Source organism: Nilaparvata lugens, chromosome 1 (assembly GCF_014356525.2).
Source record: "Nilaparvata lugens isolate BPH chromosome 1, ASM1435652v1, whole genome shotgun sequence".
NCBI classification, from domain to species: domain Eukaryota; kingdom Metazoa; phylum Arthropoda; class Insecta; order Hemiptera; family Delphacidae; genus Nilaparvata; species Nilaparvata lugens.
The window spans coordinates 37,229,670-37,253,369 of NC_052504.1; the positions used below are offsets into that span (position 1 = coordinate 37,229,670).

At 34.9% G+C, this 23,700-nt stretch overlaps 1 protein-coding gene across 2 annotated transcripts in view; it reads left to right on the forward strand.

Moving 5' to 3' along the window:
* Nucleotides 1-2,313: 2,313 nt before the first annotated feature.
* Nucleotides 2,314-23,700, forward strand: part of LOC111050641 (probable G-protein coupled receptor No18) — a 251,319-nt gene continuing 229,932 nt past the window's right edge. For both annotated transcript variants that reach the window (XM_039420825.1, XM_039420830.1), the window contains exon 1: nt 2,314-2,569. The gene's annotated coding sequence lies outside the window, so the exon portion shown is untranslated. The remainder of the gene's footprint in view (nt 2,570-23,700) is intronic.

Here is a 23,700-nt window from a genome sequence, read left to right on the forward strand (position 1 = left end):
GATTTGATTTGATTTATTATATTATTGGAATCATTTTTTGTTTGTGATTTTCCCTGATAATATACATAAATACATTGAAATATTTGATCCTGTACTCCAAACAATATTATTACTGGAAAAATTAATTCCTATCTAGAATCAAAATAAATATATTTAAATCTCAAGAATGAAGAATCATGATTTTTATTTGTCTATGCATGAACCATTTCATTAACAGCCTTCAGCACTTACTGTATCTATATAATACTAGTCGTCAGGCTCGCTTCGCTCGCCATATCCGTTTAGCCAGACATTTAGTCTGTACCCCCGACTGGATCATCCTAGCATATGATAAAAATGCTCAAATGAAAAATGCAGGCGAGCGAAGCGAGCCTGCTGATCTCATTCTTGGACAATCCAGTCGGGGGTCCAGGGGGCGGAGCCCCCTGGCTAGACGGATATGGCAAGTGAAGCGAGCCTGATGGCTAGTAGTAATATAATATTCCCAGGAACAGCTCTGATTGAAGTAGCAGTACCCAATCAATTTTTCTGCAATAAATCAGGACCTCCTAAATAGGTATCTAGGAGGTACTGGATAAATTGGTATTTAGGAGGTCCTGGATAAATGCATTTCAATCTTCAACTTGGTGCCAACCTAACAAAGTCAACTCAACTTAATGCCAATCTGACAAAATTTTTAATTTAGTCACCAGAACAACTGTTTCGAAGAGGTACTCTCTCTAGATTATAGTTCTATATTAACATATGGTATGGACATTTCAATTATAATTTTAATATATTGGAATAAGAAGAATATACATGCTAAAAGACGAACTTTAAACCCTTAAAAAACCACCCTTAGAGTTAAAATATCGTCAAAAGATTTTTTAGTGCCCTTCTAAAGGGCCAACTGAACATACCTACCAAATTTGAACGTTTTTGGTCTGGTAGATTTTTAGTTCTGCGAGTGAGTGAGTGAGTGAGTAAGTCAGTTAGTGAGTGAGTGCCATTTTGCTTTTATATATTATAGATAGTGCACTCATATATTAATGAACTTGTATGTCGATTTATAAGAATCAGTCAAATGAAGTGTTCTTTGATAACACTGTTGAAGCAATAGAATACCATCTATAGCCAGGCTACTCAAAAGCAGATCAGTCATGTTAGAACAGCTGCAGAATGAGTAGACAATGCAGTGTATAATAATAATAATAATGGACTTTTCTAGGAAGAGAAGACTGATGTGAGAGTGAGTGCGCGTGTCAATTGTGATAGTGGTGCTACTGAAGTAATTAGCTCCTTTCTCTAGAAAGAGAAGATTGATGTGTGAGAGAGCGCATCGATTGAGAGAGAGTGGAGCTATGAAGACCGATGTTTGTGAGCCAGCATGCTTTTTTATTCCGTTCCCCATCTCATCAGTTAAATTTACCTAGTACTACACTTTTTGAACAGCCTTCCTAGAGATGCCACTTAATGAAGGAGAATAATCCGGTCAAGGTTGAATGAGACCCAATAAATAGATAACAAAATTCCAATAAAAATTGTATTCTTTTATTTTCTTGATCCAGTTAATTAAAACTTCTATGATGACATTTTGTAATTCCCAGTCGGTTATGAATAGTCATAATGTGACTAATCCGTGTGACTAATCCGAGTGAATAGTCCGTGAATAACTAAGTAGTTCATGCACTGTGAATAGAAAACTGTAAAAACAGCAATAACGATGTCAGTTCAAGTTTTGTCATGTATAAGTAAGTTCCACACACTACAAAAAATCCATCAATGGCAATGCCAGGTTTTGAAAGAAACTCAATCGTACTGAGAAAAGTCAAAGCTACGATAAGAATGCTCTTTTTCTCTCTAGCAGTTTGTTGACTGTAATGGAATAAAATACCCGAGAATTCGGGAGAAAAATAAACGGGAACATGTCGGCACACTGACATGGGAAGAAGCTCTAGCTCTAGAATAAATTACACAAAACAAAAGCATCGTTAATCACTGTCATTATTCGACTAGGCTCGTAGTTTATGGAATGTGGAAAAAATATGCCAGCTAGTATGGGCCAATTACATTTTACTAGAATAGAATGACAAGTTTCAATCAGTACTAATATCTGATTTGTTTGTGCCACCTAATTTTTCACATTCCTAAATTCGATAGTAGTGTTTGTAAATATTTGGTAAAGAGCCTGAAATGTGTTTCAAATGATCGATGTTGCACTGTCTGGCTGATTAGATGGTGTCTGTGATTAAAGGATGATTGTGCACTGAGCCTTTCGCCTGTGACCATCATGGTTGTGCTGACTACAAAGGCGGTTTTTGAAGCAGCGACGCTTTCTGGTGAGAAAAGTGACGCCGTCAGCGTCTCTGCGCGCAAACGCTGGCGAATGACCGGCGTCGACGTCGCAACGCTGTATATCGTTGTCGCGAAATCCCCAGTAGCGTCGTTCTAGTGCTCCGCGACGGTCGAATCACACACCCGCTCCGTCAAACGTTGATTGGCGTGAAAGTTGACAACTTTTCAAACCTGTGTATGAACTCAATGAACCTTGTCCACCTCTGACAGTCGATTAAATAATCTTCAACCACTGGTAATTGCTCAATTTTTGACATTATACAAACACCTTCTATAATGATTTCTACTACATGATGTAGCGAAGAACAAGGAATTCTTAATTGTGTTGACAGTTAATTTCACTTGCAAATCACTTTAGCTTACTAGAAGGAAGATGCGTGAATAAATATTATGGGTAGATGATACGAAGATCTATGTAATAACATACTTTCATTGTTTCGTGAGGCTCTAATCAAAAGTAGTAGACATCAGGGCTGCCATCCTAAAAAACTAACAAATCCCAGCCTCTCTTTATAATTTTCGAGTTCAAGAGTTTCACGGGAATCTAATTGATTTTAACCATTATTAAAATTCACGTGATTTCATTGATGTCAGATATGTGTATATTGTGTGTATATGACAACATTCTACGGTGATTAAATTTCATTGGATTTTTGTGCTACTGGCAGTGAAATAACAGTTACAGTAGACAGCACTCAGTTTAAAGAGTACGTCTTTATTGATACAACTTCCTCAACAATTTCACATCAACTCACAGAGTTTGTTTAAGACGTCTTGAACTGTTCATTTGTCAAATCTAAAATGCAAAACGGAAAAAAGTTTCACAATAATATTTTTGGGAATATGTATGTAATAAATCTAGTTATTTACAGATCATTTATTCTCACTCATGATTCCTTGATTAAAAGTGTCACAACACAAAAGATTGAACAACTTCCATAGAATCAGTCACATTATTTTAATGTCAACACCGCAATGTGAAATGAGCAGAATAGATGTATTGGCTGTGAGTGAATATGTTCTTGAATACAATAAGATTTTCTCCAATCTAGCATGTTGTAGAGTATCAAACACGATACACAATACCAACGCAATATAGAACACGAAGATACTCTCCCAATCATGATTGTGATTCACTCGCTCTTCACTCTAATATCATTCTAAAAAAAATCGTGAGATTTTCTCCGTAGTTGAATTTCATCGCCAAACTCAAACGGTTTGTGAAAGTGTTAATCGCATATACGTAAGTGAAAGATTCACTCGATTCGAGTGGTAATGGAGAGGCTGATTATTGTTACCCTTTTATCCACATTTCAAGTTCCGAAAATAGCGAGAAGTGTCTGTGCACTTTCATCGTTTTGTAATGAAGCTACAAGCGTTTGATCAATGGAATTCAGCCGAATGATGATAATAGCTTTCCAAATCCATTTTGACTTTTTCACTCAAATTCATTCCTTTCGCAAAGTTTTAATCGATTTGAAATTTCATGTTTTTGGTGATAATATGATTCAATGAAGATTTTAATTTCAAAACTGGAGATCTAGTGTAGAGGTTTTGTTTTTCCAAGTATTCTTGGAAAAGAACTAGTACATACAGAGATGATAATGATGTACTTTAAAAACTAAATTCTCTTGTCAAAAATCAGATGTTGATAGCTCGAACATATTATTACAATTTTCAGGTTTAGCCAACCGATCAAAATCAAAATTCAATCATTTTTACAATGATTGAATAGATAACTAATAAATAAATGAATTATAATCATTTTTATTATTTAAATATTATGATAAGACGTTTTATTGTGCGAAATATTCTCAAAAATTAATAATTATTATTTATAGTAGCCAAAGCAGTCCGAACACTTGAAACATTAAACGAAAGAAAGGTAGGCCTAATATCAGTATGATAATAACATGCATTTGTAACAATGAAGGTAGATAACAGTAAGCATTTAGAATAAATGTCTGTTCCTGGAAATTGACCTCCAATTATTGGATATCCTTATAAAAATATTTGACCGTGCATATTTACATAATCAAATCAGATTTTTCATCACAAAGGAAATTTGTTCATGGGCGAATGGAAAAATGGGAATGACCTTAACTGAAAATGGCGTTTCACATTTATAGGAAAAACTATTGTTGGAAACCTTTCATGTTTGGAGACCCAACATTGAAGATTTTATTTTTGAAATATGTTATAATCGGCAATTCCAGACTGAAAATTACGAAATTTGAAAAATGTAGAATGAAAATTCACATTGAATTTCTATTAAACACAGATAAATGACTAATATTCATGTTTATTGTGATTAAAATGAAAAAAGATGTATTTTATTCACTAATATATTCATTTATCTCAGCTTACCAAGTCAGAATTTGTAAAAAAGTACGGTAACTTGTGGGAACGAAATTATCGTTGAGCTTCAACGCTGCAATTAGCTCATTTCAAAAAGCTACATACACTGCTAGCATACATTCTAAATTTACCGGTATTCTGGTTATCTCTGGTATAAATTCCAGTTGAGCAGCCCCCAAACCCTTGATTATAAAACCCTTGACTTTGGACGGTATGACTTCGGCGGTAATCGAATGAATTCGAGATCGGAAATGTGTCATTTATCAAGAATTTCCAGGAATTTATCTAAAAGATCTTGACTCTTGCATCTTATAATTATTGGCTTACGTAATAAACTCAATCCACTTCCGTTTACCCATTAACACTAATATAACGTGCACTAGATACTCTCGACAACTTGATACAGCACATATGTATGTACATGACATGTATGAATACATGTACATGAATACAGTACATACACTTCGACTCTGAAGGAGGCCGTCAAGAGGCTCTTAGTCGATTCGGTAGCTTATTGAAGTAGATGTCTCTTGATATTATATCAGACACGTTCACGAAATTACTAAGTTTACACTTGAGGAGTATGTGAATAAATATGATATAAAAGCATCATAGATGATGAGCTACATGGTGTAAGAGGCAACTTGACTTTTCATAAGTGATTCGAAGACTCATGATATTACTCATTAACTGAGTATTCACTCTCACGATAAATTAAAGAATATAAAAATTTCTGTTCAAATATTCATATTCTAGAGCTGTTTGCTGAACCAGATTGAAGTAGATAGTAAGGACGATATTGTCTAAAGTCTGAACCAAATGCAAGTCACTATTTGGTATTGATTTCTTAAGTAGCAATGAAGTAGTTTCACGTCCTTTCAACCAGGAAAATTTCAAAGAGAATTTATCGATTAGTTCTTGCAAGTTGAATTTTGTCTTTATTTTCTTGATTGACTATGAAGCTAAATTTAGTTTGACACTCGTCTTCGTTGGCAGATCTAACGAGATTGGGACTTACGAGCTGAGTCGGAGTTTTAATTAGTAACTTTTCGATTAGAAAACTTCAGAGCGAGTTGTCGTTTCTTTCTCATCGTTGAACGGGAATTCCTAAAATATTTTTTGAATGAGCTAAGTGAATCCTGAATTCTTGAATAGGCGTAGTTTGGTACCGATTTTATTTCAGTAGATAAAAGTTCGAAACCTAAACGGATGGGCCAGTACCCTTCCGCAAGTTCTGAGTCTGTGAATTTAATGGAATAGATGATAGCACGATATATACTAGATCTGTAGAGTGTAGAATAAGGCACTTTGGTTGAATTTACCACCCTTATGATGTGAACATACAGAAGATTTCAAGAACGTTGTGGACTTTATTTACCCAACCGCAATTACTAGAAGCTCCATCTATACTATTTTCTCTCTGTTATTCCTTTTCTACTCCCTTCTACCTTTCTCAATCATGGGCATATTGATTGAGTCATCATTAATTTGACTAGAATTAATTGAAGTAAGGTGAAGTAATGACTTGAAATGATGAATGCCTTGCTTTTGAATGTTCTGTTCTGCACTTTGACATTAGGATTCTGCCCTAGAAGTAAAAAGTGTTGAATGAACTATTCAAATTACTGGACTTATTTCAGTTTTCCAAAAATGGATAATTTTATTCTTTATAATTTCAATTACGTAAGAATAATTCCATACGCTCCCCTGGTGGGATCGTTCTAGTAGTGATAAATGGGTGCCCTTCCTAAAATTAGGAAAATTCTGCTACCACCCCCCTGTCATTAGTCATTTTAAACACTGGTGACCTTCCTTTGGACCCCCAAGATTGATTTTGAGCCTTCTTCCCAAGGGACGCTGTCTGCGTCCAAACCCCCTTTCCTATAAGCACCCTTGAGAGATGTATAAGCTAGGAAAAAGGATAGAAACATAATATGTAATCTCCATAAATTAAGGGTGGATTCAGATTTATTTTGCACTAAGTGTATGGTCATTGAGAAACATTGTAGCCTTGAGTCGTATCAGGTATAATTAATGGATAAAGTAATTATAGAATATTTATAATCAGTTATGATTGAGACTCAGAGCCGTACGGACGGTCTGCTTGAAATATTATTCTATAGACTATTCTGTGTTGAATTACAAGTTTAAGTATCATACAAATATAATGGCCGATATCTGCAACGTGTGTCTAAAGACACTTAAGAACGTGAAAGTGAAAGTGTTGTGTAGTGATTGCAATAAGAGTTTTCATGGGAAGTGCGTCAACCTATCCACCGACGACGTGAGCTACTTGTCGGATCAGGGCGACGTGTGGCGATGCACGCCATGCTCCCAGCTGCGACGCAAGAGTATGGTGCTCGAATCCAAATCCACTCTCACATATGATGACATTATTAAACTAGTCAATGAGCTCAAGGAAGATATCAAGCGTGTGGAAACTAGTCTCGGCACTTCGTTAAACTCCTGTCACGAGGAGCTAGCTGAAACTAGAAAAAATCGTACATGACCAGAAGGAGGAAATCACGAAGCTAGTCGAAACGATTAATGAGCTTCGAGGTGAAAATAATGGACTTCGTGAGCAGATTGAATTTATAATTGATAAATTTAACAGTTTTTGAAAAATAGTGAAAACAAATTATAAAAGATTTTTAAAATTACTCAGGTCGTGGTTCTGGCAGTGGAGGATAGTTAATCAACTACAAGTTCTTATAAATTCTATATCAGATAAAATCTAGTATCTTAATGGTTATAAGCACTTGTCGGCGTGGCCATTACTTTAACGAAGAAAAATTTTATATGTTTCTGCACTGTATTTTCTTTCGAAGCAAAGATTGGGGCCCCAAATATATAAAACTCACGTGAATCCTCTTGGCGGTCGTGATTCCTTTAGATCAAATTTGGTATGATCGGTGGCTGGTCCAGGCTTCGGTCTTAGCACGTGTGGAATTTTAATTAAATATTTCCTTCACCAATTAAATTAGGGAATAATTAAATCAGAATTTCTAGAATAATCAATTGATGAATAAATTTACAAAATAATAGATAAATTAGCCTAAGATATTGGCTCACAGATAAAAAATACAAAAATCGAACGAAATTTCACTAATAGGTCTTTGGAAACTTTTCAACAAGGTCTTAACGGTGAGGATTTTAAAAGGGAAGTCTTGCCTTCTTCTGAGCCTTTGGCTAGAACCTTTTTCTGAGAATCTCTGTGTAATTAATTTGCATGAAAATTTGCCATTGGTAGAATGATTATGACATAGGCATGACGTCAGTGGCAAGCAGTAAAATATAATTCCTTTGATTACAATAATAACTTAATTTGTACAATTTTTTAAATTACTTAATTCTCTAGATACAGTTCCCCTATACAATGTACATGCACTAGCATATACGATAAAGCAAGTTTGCTGGCTGATAACAGATTAACATATCATGCTTTCAAACGATCATCCCTTTTGGTGCTACTTCTATGACATATGATTGGCTTAGACTAAGAGATTCATTCACCATGTGACTCAGTTGAAACAATAATTCATAATTTAATATTTCTATACAATTCTTATTATATTCGAAACTGGTATAATTAATTTTTGCTGCTCTTATCAGTGATACAATATTCATGCTATGACCTAGTTCGCTATAACAACATTTGACATTATAATGTAATTTCGTGAGTAATAAATAATTTCAACAATAATACGTACATTTTATTTTTCTATTTGAAATTCTTTATCCTTTTTCAATAGTTCTTAATTTTAGAAATAATATTATAGCTTGCATGAAAACCTGGCATGACATTTATAATATATTGAGTCAGTAGGCTGTGTCTGAGCTGCTACAAAACATCTGATCAATTGTAAACAAAAGTGTAACCTCCAAAAAGTTCAATGAGCAATTCATAAATGATTTGTACTTAATTTGCAAAATAATTATAATTTCATTAAATAATTCTTTGAAAAAATTTAGTACAAAATGGCACTCTTATCTTATACTCAGCTGTTGATAAGGAAGCCTTATCGCTAGGGTGCTAACTGTTCGTTTGGCAAACCTTTTATTTTATAAGGGTAATTATAATTTTTCTAGTTAATTCTCTCCTTTCATGAGATTTACTCAAAAAATTCATCACAATATGTATTTAATATGAACATCCCATTTAAGGTTTTCATCAATATATGATTCCCAAGTACTTAGTATTATTAACTTTTTTAATGGTGGGACAATCACAATTACCCAAGTTTAAATTGCACTTTAAATTATTCGTCTTTCACATTCAATTCATTACTTCCATTACTGAAGCTTAATATTTTCATATTATAATTTATATCAATATAATTATATTAATTACTAGCCGTCAGGCTCGCTTCGCTCGCCATATCCGTCTAGCCAGGGGGCTCCGCCCCCTGGACACCCGACTGGATCGTCCAAGAATGAGATTAGCAGGCTCGCTTCGCTCGCCTGCATTTTTATCATGTAAGGACAATCCAGTCGGGGGTCCAGACTAAACGTCTGGCTAAACGGATGTGGCGAGCGAAGCGAGCCTGACGGCTAGTAATATAATATTCCCAGGATTGAAGTAGCAGTGCCCAATCAATTTTTCCGCGATAAATGCTTTTAAATCTTCAACTTGGTGCCAACCTAACAAAGTCAACTCAACTTAATGCCAACCTGACAAAATTATTAATTTAGTTGCCAGTTAACAACTGTTTCGAAGAGGTACTCTATCTAGATTATAGTTCTATAGTAACATATGATATGGAAATTTCAATTATAATTAAGAGATTGGGAGAAGAAGAATATACATGCTAAAAGACGAACTTTAAACCCTTAAAAAAACCCTTAGGGTTAAAATATTGCCAAAAGATTTCTTAGTGCGCCTCTAAAGGGTCAACTGAACATACCTACCAAATTTGAACGTTTTTGGTCCGGTAGATTTTTAGTTATGCGAGTGAGTGAGTGAGTGAGTGAGTGAGTGCCATTTCGCTTTTATATATATAGACTAGCCGTCAGGCTCGCTTCGCTCGCCGTATCCGTCTAGCCAGGGGGCTCCGCCCCCTGGACCCCTGACTGGATCGTCCAAGAATGAGATCAGCAGGCTCGCTTCGCTCGCCTGCATTTTTCATTTGAGCATTTTTATCATATGTTAGGACGATCCAGTCGGGGGTCCAGACTAAACGTCTGGCTAAAAGGATATGGCGAGCGAAGCGAGCCTGACGGCTAGTAATATAATATTCCCAGGATTGACCTAACAAAGTCAACTCAACTTAATGCCAACCTGACAAAATTATTAATTTAGTTGCCAGCTGTTTTGAAGAGGTACTCTATCTAGATTATAGTTCTATAGTAACATATGATATGGAAATTTCAATTATAATTAAGAGATTGGGAGAAGAAGAATATACATGCTGAAAGACGAACTTTAAACCCTTAAAAACAACCCTTAGAGTTAAAATATTGCCAAAAGATTTCTTAGTGCGCCTCTAAAGGGCCAACTGAACATACCCACCAAATTTGAACGTTTTTGGTCCGGTAGATTTTTAGTTCTGCGAGTGAGTGAGTGAGTGAGTGAGTGAGTGAGTGAGTGAGTGAGTGAGTGAGTGAGTCAGTCAGTCAGTCAGTGAGTGAGTGCCATTTCGCTTTTATATATATAGATAATTAGTTTCAATTAAATGTTCAGCAAACGCCGATTTTTGAGTAGTATTTTTTGCAATGACCTCTATTTAAATTCTAAACAAAAAGAGGGTTGGATCCAGTACTCGAGTTGCAAAGGATGGGATCATGAGCGATGCTCGAAAAGTGAGGAGGAAGATGACACCTTCATTTGTGATTTGTGTAAATAATATTTCAAAAAATCCCATGTTAGTTTCCTTTTTATTTCATTTTTCGTATGTGTTGACACCTTTATTCGAGTGAATATTTCAAGTGATCTCATGTTGTTTCCATTTTCCTGACAACTTTATTGAATAAAATTTTGTGATTTGTGTGGTTATTTCAAGTGTTTCTATGTGATTTCCATTAATGTCGGTTTTGCCCCATGGGTGGGATAAAACCGTCATTTTGCACAAACAAATTATAAAATTATTACTGTTTTTATTATAATTAAATAAATGTATTTGAGTATGTATAGTTGTCATGAAATATATGTAAAGAATGAGATTGACATCATATTTTGATAATTCTGCCAACAGATTTCCATTAATTGAACTTCAAACACTAGCTGGTCGGTTTTGCCCCACTTTCCCCTATTCTTATTTTCGACTGACGAAACAGAAGTTTTGAAAATAATTGCTGGTCTAAAAAGCAATAAAGCCCCTGGGATTGAGAACATTAATAGTTATATTGTGAAAAAATTGCCATTAATATTGCTGGAGTTCTGAGTGAACTTTTCAATTGGAGCATGAGAACTGGTGAATTTCCTGAATGTTTGAAGATAGCAATTGTGATCCCAATCTTCAAGCATGGTAACAGAGAAGAAATGAATTGTTACCGCCCAATATCGCTGTTGCCTGTTTTTGCCAAGATTTTCGAAAATATAATAAACATACGATTAATAAGTTTTCTCAAAAGATTTGATTATTTTAGTAAGAATCAATTTGGTTTTAGAGAGAGCTTGAGTACCGAAGATGGTCTGGTTACATTTCTTGAGGTTATTTATAATAGTATTGATGAGGGTGAAAAATGTTCAGCCCTGTATGAGAGAGCTGTGCCCCACTGGTGTGATGATAAATGCTTACCATGCTCTCATTAGTTCCAGGATGAGTTATGAGCTCGAATTATGGGGTGGGACTTATGTCTCAACACTTTATTCCATCATCATTTTTCAAAAGTCCTTCATTCGTATTATAACTAGAACACCTAGAACTGATCATTCATGGCCGATATTTGTTCATCTCAAGATACTTCCAATAAGAAATATTTATGTGTATAAGGTATTGAAACTTAGGAGTTTGAGAGACTTAGAGATTCAGACATTAGAGATGTGAGATATAACTTTAGACTGTTTATGGTTCAAGTTCCACAATCGAATTGAACGATATTTCAACATTCATATTATTTTAATGGTCCTAGATTGTTCAATCTAGTGTCACAATATTGCCGGGAGCTTTCACATTCATTTCTGAAATGTTTAAAAAACTACCTGCTCAGTATTAATGACTGTGAATCATTTTTAAAAATTATAAGATGATATTCTCAAATAAGAAATTCCATCATTTATTATTATTAAATCCTGAATAATAATCTAATTAACATATCCTTTTTTAGAGTATGCATTTTGCATTGTAAATTTTCTATTTTTGGTTTTATCTTTGTATGCCTTCTATTTATAATAATGTAATTACTTCATCCTTGTTTTCATGTTATGGGCTACTGTAGCAGAAAAAAAGTATTTTTTTTTTAAGTTATAATTTACTACCCCAAGTTTATTTATAGAGCGGAGCGGCCTTACTCCCCTAACTATTTTTAGTTGTTTTATTAGGCGTAGTACACCATAATCGGGCTTATACCTAGGGTTATCCACTTTTATTCCACATTTTTATATCTTTCTTTGTTATATTGTATTATGTTTGTTTGTGAAATAAATAAATTTATTGATTGATTGAATATATAATGATGTATACGGTATCACTTATGTGATTTGTATTTGTTTCATTGAATTGATTTTTGAACCAGAGTGCGGCATGTTGTTTATTTTATGTTTTTTATCCCACAATTTGTGTGATGATGCAAGTATAAATTACCTCAGTTATAGGAGGCCTGCGTTAATAACGTAGCAACTTCTAATGCCTTTCAAAAAATGCAGCTAGTAAGTCAATCCATATTCGTTATATTATTCGCGGTATACCTTTCTTGACAGAGGCCCAATAACTTTATCAAGCGAGGAAGTGATTGATAACGAGGATAGTTTTAATACAATCAGGACAGAGTTCAGGCCTCCAAAAGAGCGCTCTTTTGAATTTGGAGCCAAATAGGTTAGTTATCCTTGTCATAATTTCGTATATAAGTAGGTTACTTGAATACTTGGAGAAGGAATATTATAGAATAATGAATGAGGTTGATTCATTCATTTTGTTACCAAAGGAAACATGTTTGTCATGTTACAGGCACCTGACATGATAGAGAAATTCTATGAATGAGTAATTTACTTCTTCCTTCTTGCATTGCATTTTAACCAAAGTTGGTTGAAGAAATCATGTTGAATTGTTGTCACGTTATTTCTTTCAATATTGGGTTGCCCTGCTTGGCTGCAGTCGATAGAGCATGAGTAATAAATTATATAACCCTGGTTGTAGTTCTTAGAATATGAATTATACCAAATTCTTACTGGCTCGCCCAGGAGCTCCCGCAATTCTCTGCTCTTGCCGGTTACTGACGTCGGCTGCTCCAACAGTTCACAATTTCTGTGACTGATTTGTCGAAATCCGCAAGTAAAGATGCGAGAACTTGCACTGATACAACTTAATATTATAAATTTGAGACTCTTCTGGTCATATATAATGATACTGGATAATTTATATAAATCTCTGGAACGTATTATTTTCAAAGATTTAGCTATCAATGCTGTATATCGCCGTCTTAACCAACTTATTCGGTGAAGAATAAAGTCGGATGGTAATCTTATCAATACTTCAATACTCGATAGATAAAAATAAGATTGGTCATGCATGGAAGTGGGGAAACAAATAAAGGATACACCATAAAAATTGATACAAGTATGTTACACAAAAACCAATGAATAAATAAATATAGAAATGTATAGCAACAAGCAAAAATAGTAAGAACAAAATATATATATATATATATATATATAATATATATATATATATATATATATATATAATATATATATATATAATATATATATATATAATATATATATATATATTATATATATATATATTGTGAAGTTGTGCTCCTGGGGGGGTTATCTCTTATGATAGAGTCCCACGTTATGAAGCTATTGTGAGAAGTTGTGGATTGTAATTCCTTCACAGATAATACGATGTTTCTGGTATTTATAAGAGCAGTCTCTAAATTCCCTCTTTTGCGAATAAATTCACAAAAAATTAAGGCCTTCCGGCTCGCAAAATTACTGGGTTCAAACCTCAGCTCTAGCTCAGTGGTAGAAACATGAATTTTATAAATACAAATAATCACCATAAGGTTCAGTGATCGGTAATTGGTAATTCTTACCGCTGCTTCTATGAAGTTCTTGAAGAATACCAGTAAGGAAATTAAAAGAATATTTGATGACTGATTATCAGTAACCATGTACCACTAGAGAATAATCAGGACCAACTATAGTTGTTTCTAGTTGATTCTTAAAACGCTCGTCGTGAATACAAGTATTCACCAATATACCCTTTCAAAATTCCTTAGAACTTACAACGCCAGTTCTTGAAGCTCTCTGGATCCTTATATGATATAACTGGAACCTTATTAATATAATTTCTTAATATACTTGTTCTGGCTGATAGAATGAATATCATCAAAGGATGATAAATATTGAGTGCTCTGAATAAGGTTAATATTATTTGATTCTATGATTTTAAGTGCTGCTAAATATTTGTTGGTACCAAAACAGCTCAAACTATATAACACGAGATGAACTAGGATAAAATAAATTTCTACGATTTGTATGCTGACATAAAACACAAAATATATTCCCATAAAAAAGATGTGCATAAAATATTCGATAAATCTATAATTCACTTAAATAATCTACTTTTAAAATCTGAATAATTATCACAGGCTTTGCCAATATTCACAATAGTGAGTTTCAAATTCATAAATATATTATATTTAATACTGGTACTTAGACTTCCAATCAATACAAAATTCTGCCAATAAAAACCTGTTCGGTCTATAAGTTTGATATGGTATACTTTGTTCAATAAACAAAATTAATATTTAATAAATTAATATTCAAACATGAGATCTCAGGGATTTATATGAGTTCGGGCTGTGCATGGAAGTAAGCTTCCTACATATATTAAATAAATTTATAAATGTTCTTATGAACTATGTGATATTGTTCAACACGTGGTGACTTTTTATTTTAATTCTAATTAATTGGAATAGCGCTTTTTGTTTTAATAATTACCCCCACTGAACGTAGAAAAAATGAGCTCATTTGGTTTGACTTATCACTCACTGACTGAAGTTCTAGATGTTCTCGTGGATTGAATTAATTATTTCCAATAATTAATTAGGTAGGCTCCTTTTCGTCACTGCTGGGCTAACGCGTGATCCAGATTTTTATAAGTTTCTTTCGAATTAAAGCTATTTTTATGGGAATCTTTACAATTACGAACTCCTTGACAGCACTGAGTTCACAAATAATTAACATTCAACAAACATACATTACATTTAAAAAAGGGTTTGGCTTAATAATTCATTAAAAATTTTTAAAAGGAAGAAGAAAAAGCCCTAAACTCCATGTGCATCCTCTCGGGTTGGGATCTTAAGCCAGAAGAAAGAGGTTTTCAGAAAAATTTGCCTCTTCTTAGAATAATTCTGTAAGCTACTCTCTGATTGGCCTTCAATTTAATAGACTCAATACAATTGGTTGCCTTGGGAATCAGGGCTTCCTCGGCTTTATAATAGAAAAAATTAAATAAAAGAAGTTTTTATACAAATATATGGAGTATTTATCTTAAATTGAATTCATAAATAAATCGTAACATACGATTTTAATAGATAATACATTTAGTTTTTATATGAGTTTTGTATACTCTTGATTTATCATGCTTTTTTGGATTATAATAAATATTTATACAGAAATAATAGTTATTTGTATTTCTACACATCGACTTCCTTTAGTATACATAATATATCCTTTATGAGTGAATTTTATATGATTCAACCGGTCATATGGGTTGATCGAATAATCAGCTGATTCGTTCAGTATTGGTTCTAATAATTATCGATTTATCCAAGATCGACTAATTCTTTTCAAAACGTAAACAAGTAACTCTAACCTCAATGTTCATGCATTTTATTTTTTTTTTTTATAATCCGCCAATAATAATTATGCCGCTTTATAATTTTTTGATCTTACCAATGGGTTCTCATAATTATTAAATCACAATAATACATGTTTTCTTATCGTTGTTGATAATGCTATTACTCCTAATCGCTAATAATACTTGATTTGAGTTGATTTACTCTTTGGATAGGTCTAACCTTCTTTCCAATTTTATAGTTCTATTACATTTCATTGGCTCATTTAAAAATATTTGGTGGTTTCAAATTACCACGTGACACAAAACGCCCTCTGATTTCTGATTTAAAACGACAATTCGAGAATATAATATAAATTTTATGATCCAGTTGGTTTTGGATCAGAAATCATACATGTTACAAAGTCTGCTAATAACTCTACTGAGAATCCTACCTCCTAACAATTCAACAACATATACAACAATAAATAAATTCAATTCAAATACATACGCCTTACATCGGCCAATCTCCTTCTACACACAATACACAATATAAACTATCTCCTCCTCCATACATAATATAAATCTTTTTTCTAATCCACGCTCCGCCCTCAGGCCAGAAGCACATTTGAACGTTGGTGCAAAATCATTGCCAACCTAACAAACTGGTAATTCTCCGACTTGCAGAGTATAACATATTTTCTCCCTCAACATAGAACAGTGACTTGTACATTTTCATTTCATTCTCTTGCAGAAATTGGGCTTTGTTTTCATATAATGGATATTTTTAAGGATAATCTTTGGTAGGTTTTATCAACAAGAACTTCTTATTCCTCTAATACATTGAGACTTGGGATTAATGCTTTTGGTGGTAACTATGCGGTTTGATCATTTGGCGGATAATTTTAGTGATTTTCTTAATAGTTTATACATAAATAATAATAATATAATATTTTTATAATATCTCTACATGCAATTCACATTTATATGACACTTGATCTTCTTATTCGGGGTATCAACTTTGATGATTTAATAGGCATTGACTACTCTGGTTTTCGTAGTGGACAGCTGGTTTACGTTGGCTTCGGTTTGTCACTTGTCGCCATCTTGATGTCTCTTCCTGCTACATGAAGGTAAGTTGGCTTTTAACATTAGAAGTTATTTATTCTCTTGTTTCATTAATAAGAAAGGTGTTAAAAATGGTTTCTAAATTTTTTATTTCTTTATTTTCAGGTGTTGTTATTCGAAGTGGATACTCGTCTGCTAATTAAGTTTATTGTTGGCGTTCGTCTGGTATGTATATCTTGTCAGGTAGGCCAATGACGTTTAACCAAAATATTATTGTTTATATCCTTATCGCTTATTGTCCCGATAATACGGCTTGAGATTAGAAATATTTTCCCACCAAGTTAAATTTGGTTTGCTTTCTTCATACAACTGAACTGTATTACGTTCAGTTACGGCTGCAATTTTGTATGGTCCAGTATAAATATGGAAGAATTTTCTGGTAGTTTTTTCCAATGCATTGGATAATCTATGGCTTTTTAAAAGTATTTCATCTCCGACACTGTATTTAAATTGCTTGGATTTATTATCATGATAATGCTTTCGTGAGGTCGCTGACCTTTCTAATCTCTGTTGTACAATGTGACAGATGTCTAGGTTAGGATGAGTTAAAGCATTCGACGGTGGGAAATCTATTAACTTTTCAATAAACATTTTATTTCTTTCTCCGAAAATAACCTCTACTGGTGTATATCCTGTGTTTTCATTGATGCAATTGTTGAAACATTCTTCCAGGAACGGTAGATATCTAACCCAACTTTGATGTTTTTCAGCGCAGTACGCCCTCATGAATCGTGAGATTTCTGCCATGCGGCGCTCCACGGGGTTCGAACTAGGAGAATATGTGGAAGTTCGAGATATTTTTATATCAGCCAGGTCAAGTATTCTTTTCCATGGTTTGCTACAAAAATATGATGCATTATCTGATAGAATGCGCTTAGGTTTTCCTACTTGCGGAGTCCACTTATTCACTATGCAATTTGCTAGGACTTCTCCTGTTAGCTTACCGATGGGAAAGAACATGGTGTATTTAGAGAATGTGCATGTTAATACGAATATATATTTCTTCCCATGTTGTGCTAGGGGTAGAGGACCATAAATGTCGGCTGATACTAACTCCAATGGGGCGGTCGGCAATATAGGTATCATTGCTCCCCTGACTTGATATTTTAAATGTTTGGTTTTCTGACATAGGTCGCATGCTCTTAACACTTTGACTACCTTTTTGTGCATACCTTTCAGATAACAGGCTTCTTTTAGTGTACATATCGTTTTTCTTACTCCAAAGTGGCCAATTCTCTCATGCGTTTCCTTAATCACTTCTTCCGCTATTTCCTTAGGTATTATGATTCTCCAGTTATAATCTTGTGGTGTGGTGCGGTGAAATAGGAATCCACGGTATCGTGTGTACTGTCGCAGGTAGTGGGGCGGTTCAGATGGTCCTTCCTCCAGTATTTCTAAAATTTGGGATAGCTTAGGGTCTTCTTTTTGCGCATTCTGAATCCTTCTGGGTGTTAGTGTATTCTTGTAGACTTGAGGTTTGATATTTTTGGGATATGGTATGCTTTCGTCCATTTCCATTGCATAGCATTTCAGGTTTGTGTCGTTACAGTAAGTGGCATCTAATTCTCGGGATAGAAAATCGGCTGTTTGATTTTGCTTTCCTGGTAAGTGTGTGAGATCGAGGTCAAACTCTTGAAGAGCGAGAAACCATCTTGACAGTCTGTTGTGGTTTAATTTAGCTGTTTTAAAAAATGTAAGAGCTTTATGGTCGGTATTGATATAAATTTTATTTCCCAACAGTAGCGTGCGGTATTTTTTACAGACTTCTACTATACTTAATAATTCCTTTTCAGTAATCGAATAGCGTCTTTGTGCTGGATTTAGGGTTTTACTGAAAAAAGCTAGTACTCCCTTATCTCCTTCGGCACTTTTCTGAAATATTTCTGCTCCTATGGCGTAATCTGAGGCATCTACATTTATGTAAAATGGCTGGCTCATATCGGGATGACTTAATACAACTATTTCAAGGAAAGCTTCTTTTAATTCTCGAAATATCTTCTCTTCTGCTTCTGTCCACTTCCATGCTTTGTTGGTAGATAATACGTGACTTAATTGGGCAGTGTAGTGTGACATACGGCTGTTGAAACGTCTATAGAATTGAAGAATCCAATGAATTTCTGTAGTTGCTTTCGGTTGGTTGGTGAAGGGAATTTTCTGATGGCTTCTAATTTACTGCTATCCTGGGAGATGCCGTCCGGGGTGATGATATGTCCCAAATATTTGACTTGTTGTGCAAAAAATTTGCATTTTGATAATTTCAATTTGAGTCCACATCTGATGAGACGACGAAATATTATATCTAGGTGTTGACAATGGTCCTGAATATTTGTTGAAGAAATAATTCCATCATCCACGTAGAGTGTACAGAAATCTGTGACATCTTCTCCTACGGCTTGACGAAGGCAACGAATAAATATGGCCATGGCGTTCCTCAGTCCAAAAGCTAGGCGAGTGAAGCGGTAATTTCTTCCATTGAATAAGAATGATAGATAATCTCTTGATTCTGCCGCTATCTGGATCTGCCAATAACCTGCGCTTAGGTCAACTGTAGAATATACATTCTTCCCACTAAAGGTTTGAAGCACCTGCTCTATCTGGTCTGGGCTCTCACGGTCATCTTCCAAAATGCTGTTAAGTGCTCGCGCGTCCAGACATAATCTCACGGTACCATCTTTCTTAGCAACACAAACAATTGGTAAGCTATATTGAGAGCTTGATGGTTCAATAATCCCCAATTCTAACATTCTGTCTATCTCTGCTATAGCTGCCGGGCGGTATGTAAATGGTATTGGATAAGATTTTCGGTAATAGGCTTCATGAGGTTTGACTTTGAGTCGGCATTCAAAATCCTTAGCTAGTCCTGGCTGTTCTGAGAAGACATCTCTATTTTCAATGAAAACCTTCGCAACACTGTTTTTTGTATCTAGATCCCATTCAGCATAACAGTTTATCCTATCCAATAATTTTTCAAACATTTCTTCAGAGGAAATCTCTTTATCCATCACGCCGTCATTCGTCGTCGTTAAACTCAACACTTCAAAATGCTCCATGGTTTCTTCCATTTCATGAATACCCCAAGTCCTAGGAACACCTTCCATGTGATATGCAAATTGCACTATCCGATTTTCTCCAGGATGTCTTTTTAAACTGAGAGGTGTAATAATTTCGGTGGTGGTGGTTTCAGGGCTTGCATGGAATTTCAATGTACGGAAATTCAAACAGGTTCGGAAATACTGTAAGAAATCAGCGCCTATTATCATTGATGGACCTTTGACTGGCAACACCAGGAAAGTATATTCAAATATAACTCCTTCTATTTCCACTTCTAAGAGACATTGAGTGGTTACTCTTATTCTTCTGCTAGGATTAATACCGGAAATGTATACATTGGTAAGGGGTAGTATAGCTATTGCATGTTTATCTTTGATGTTCGAAAACATATCCTCTTGTAATAAACAGCATTGCGAGCCACTGTCAATCAGGGCTTGTAGTTTAGTCCCATACAATTTGCATTCGATATGAGTTTGTAGCTGGCCGTCTGATGTCACATCGGTGTCGTCAGGGTTTTCTAAGAGTGTTTCACGCTGATCGTCCCGGAAAGTGGTGTCTATGTGGAGAGGTTTGGCTTGTTCCTCTAATTTGGTAGATGAATAATTATCCTTTGCTTTGGGGGTATCATATAGTCATGTAGTTTTAGAAGTGCTTATTTCTTGATTTGGTGGTGGGTTATTTGCATGTTGATTTTGGGTTGCTTTTGTTGTATGTGCTACTGTGTAAGATGTATTTGTCCGGTTATGATTTTGATGTGTTTCACCTTGATTCTTATGATCTCCATCTCGTTTGTAATTGTTCCCATTCAAGCGATCTCTGCCATCATAATATGCTCCTCTATCCTGTTGTTTATTATTGTAATATTGAGATTTATTTCTAGAACTGTTTTCGAACGATTGACCTCTGCTAGTATTTTCAGGGTATTTTTGATATCGAGTGTTTGCTCCGACATTTGACATTTGATTCTCACCGTTATAATTTTTCCTGAAGCTGTTGCTATTATGATGAGAATTTTTTTTTTTTTTTTTTTTTCTTGATTTTTATAGCACCTAGTTAAAGACTAATAAGCTATTCTATTTTGACATAAATTGATAAGAATATTGTTTGTGAAGGTAAAACCCATTGGTTAAGCCTTCTATATTGGTCAAGGATTAAATAAAGATTATTTTTAGCATAAAAGGATACAGTATTCTGCCTTTGCACTTCCAATTGAACACTTTAGCACTAAACTAATTCGTGTGGCTTTCTGCGTTGCAGTCTTCTTACTCCATGCACGTTGAGCAGCTGGATTGCTTCCACGTTCACATGTTGATGAAGTCTTTTCTCATGTTTTTCTGCAAATCTTTGGATTTCACTGATGACTGTCGCCACTCCCAGGTCGCGGTGGAGATCAGAGTTCCTGATGTACCAAGGAGCGTCTACACAACTTCTGAGTACTTTGTTCTGGAAGCGCTGGATGATGTCGATATTGGATGGTCGGGTGCAGCCCCAGAGTTGAATTCCGTAGGTCCACACCGGCTTGAGAATCTGCTTGTAGAGAAGCAATTTGTTATAATTTGACAACTTTGATGTCCTCCCAAGTAGCCAGTACATTTTCTGGAATTTTATGCCAAGTTGTTCTCTTTTCTTCTTCACATGCTCCTTCCATCTAAGCTTGGCATCCAGCGTCATGCCTAGATACTTTGCAGTGTTGGAGTAGGGTACAATATTCCCATTGAGTGTTAAGGGGATATATTGAACTCTTCTGTTTGTAAAGTTGACTTGAACTGATTTTGCTTCATTCAATTTTATAAGCCAGTGTTTTGTCCAAACATTATTCTGTTGACTGCCACCTGCAATTTCTCTGTAGAAACTTCAACAGTTTCACCAACTGATAAAACTGCTGTGTCATCAGCAAATGTTGCTACTGTTACGTTTTCGGGTTGAGGTATATCAGATGTGTATAGGAGGTACAAGAGGGGACCCAGTACACTTCCTTGAGGAACTCCAGCCCTGATTTCTCTGAGAGATGAAAAAGCATCATCTTGTTTTATCCTGAAATAACGGTCTTGAAGATATGATTTCAGTATCAGACTGTATTCTGTTGGTAAGAACTGGTTCATTTTGTAGCACAATCCTGAATGCCATACTTTGTCGAAAGCCTGTGCTACATCAAGGAAAATTGCAGAGCAAACTTTCTTTCCTCCAATGTATTTTCAATAATATTTGTTATTCTGTGCACCTGATCTATTGTACTATGTTTATCTCGAAATCCGAATTGATGGGTTGGTATTAATCCATTATCATCCAGATAAGGCTTTAATCTTTTCAGTAGAAGTTTCTCAAATAATTTTGATATTACTGGCAGTAGTGAAATTGGCCTATACGAGGTTACATCATGTGGTGGCTTTCCAGGTTTTGGTATCATGATGACATCGGCTACCTTCCAGAAACTTGGCACATATTTCAATCGGAATGAAGCGTTGAAGAGATGGCATAGCTTCACAATTGCTTTTCTTGGGAGCTCCTGTAGAATCTCTCCAGTTATTAAGTCGAAACCTGGCGTTTTCTTTCTGCTCAAATTTTTAATCTCATATTCTACCTCCCTTGGCGATGTTGGAGTGATAACTCCTGCTCCAAGATGATGAGGATTCTCATCTATAATTGTTTCCTCATGAGGTGAGAAAACCTTTTCCAGATGATCAGCAAACAAATCGGCTTTCTCTTTATTGCTCCTTGCCCAGCAATCTTGATTCTTCCTTATCGGTGTAACTTGTTCAAGAGGTCTCTTCAGTTTCCTGGTTGATCTCCATAATGAAAAATTTGTAGTAGACTCATTGGTTAACTCTTCTAAGTATTTATTGATATCATGTTGTTTTACATCCTGTATCATCTTTCTCAGTTCATTAGTAATTCTATTAAGTTCTGTTTTAATTCTTGGATTTCTTGTTGATTGCCATGATCTTCTTGTTTTTCTTCTTTTTTCTATCAACTCTCTTACCGCTACAGGATAGCAATTACCTTTGAAAATCCTGCTTTGAAGTAGTGGTGTATTTTCCCAGGCACATTGTTGGATATTGATTACAAACTCCTGGACTTCAGTTTCTAGTTCATCTATAGTTTGCAGAGATGTGTTCAAGTCTATTCTAGAGTCTATCATATTTTTAAAAGTTTCTAAATCTGTGTACCTGTTGATGAGTCTAGGTGGCATTTCTTTTTTAACAGCTGCACTGTGCATTGTCAAAACTATTGGCGAATGGTCAGAGTTGAGATCAAATTTTTCTTCAACTTCAACACAGTTTGGTGAAATATTTTTTGTGATGAAAAAATCTATCAGGTCTGGAATTTTTGTTTTGTCTGTTGGCCAGTAAGTTGGTTTCCTTGTTGAGTGAACATCGCAGTGGTATTCATTAACAGCCAGTAATAGCTCCTTTCCTTTAGTTGTGGTCAGTCGGGACCCCCATTGTGTATTCTTTGAATTGAAGTCTCCTCCTATGATAAATTTCCCTGTGAAGTTGCTTAGGAAATCAATATATTCTATCTTCTTCAAATTAAATCGTGGTGGACAGTAGACGGCTCCAATTGTGATCGTACCAGATGGTCTACCGATAAGTTTGACTTTGATTGAAATCGACTGGAACTCCTGCAATTCTATCTTCTTGAACTCGTGATGGTTTAGCTCTTCTCTTACAATAACCGCACTTCCGCCTCTAGCGCTGTTGTTGGGATGTATGGCATGGTACGTTTTGTACCCTCTAATTTTAAAGTAGGATTCTTTGGTGAAATGAGTTTCGGAAATGAGACAGGCATCTATTTTATGCTCAATTAGAATTGCTAATAGATCATCTTTGTGCTGTAGTAATCCATTAGCATTCCAAGTCATAATTTTGAATCTATTTTCCATGCT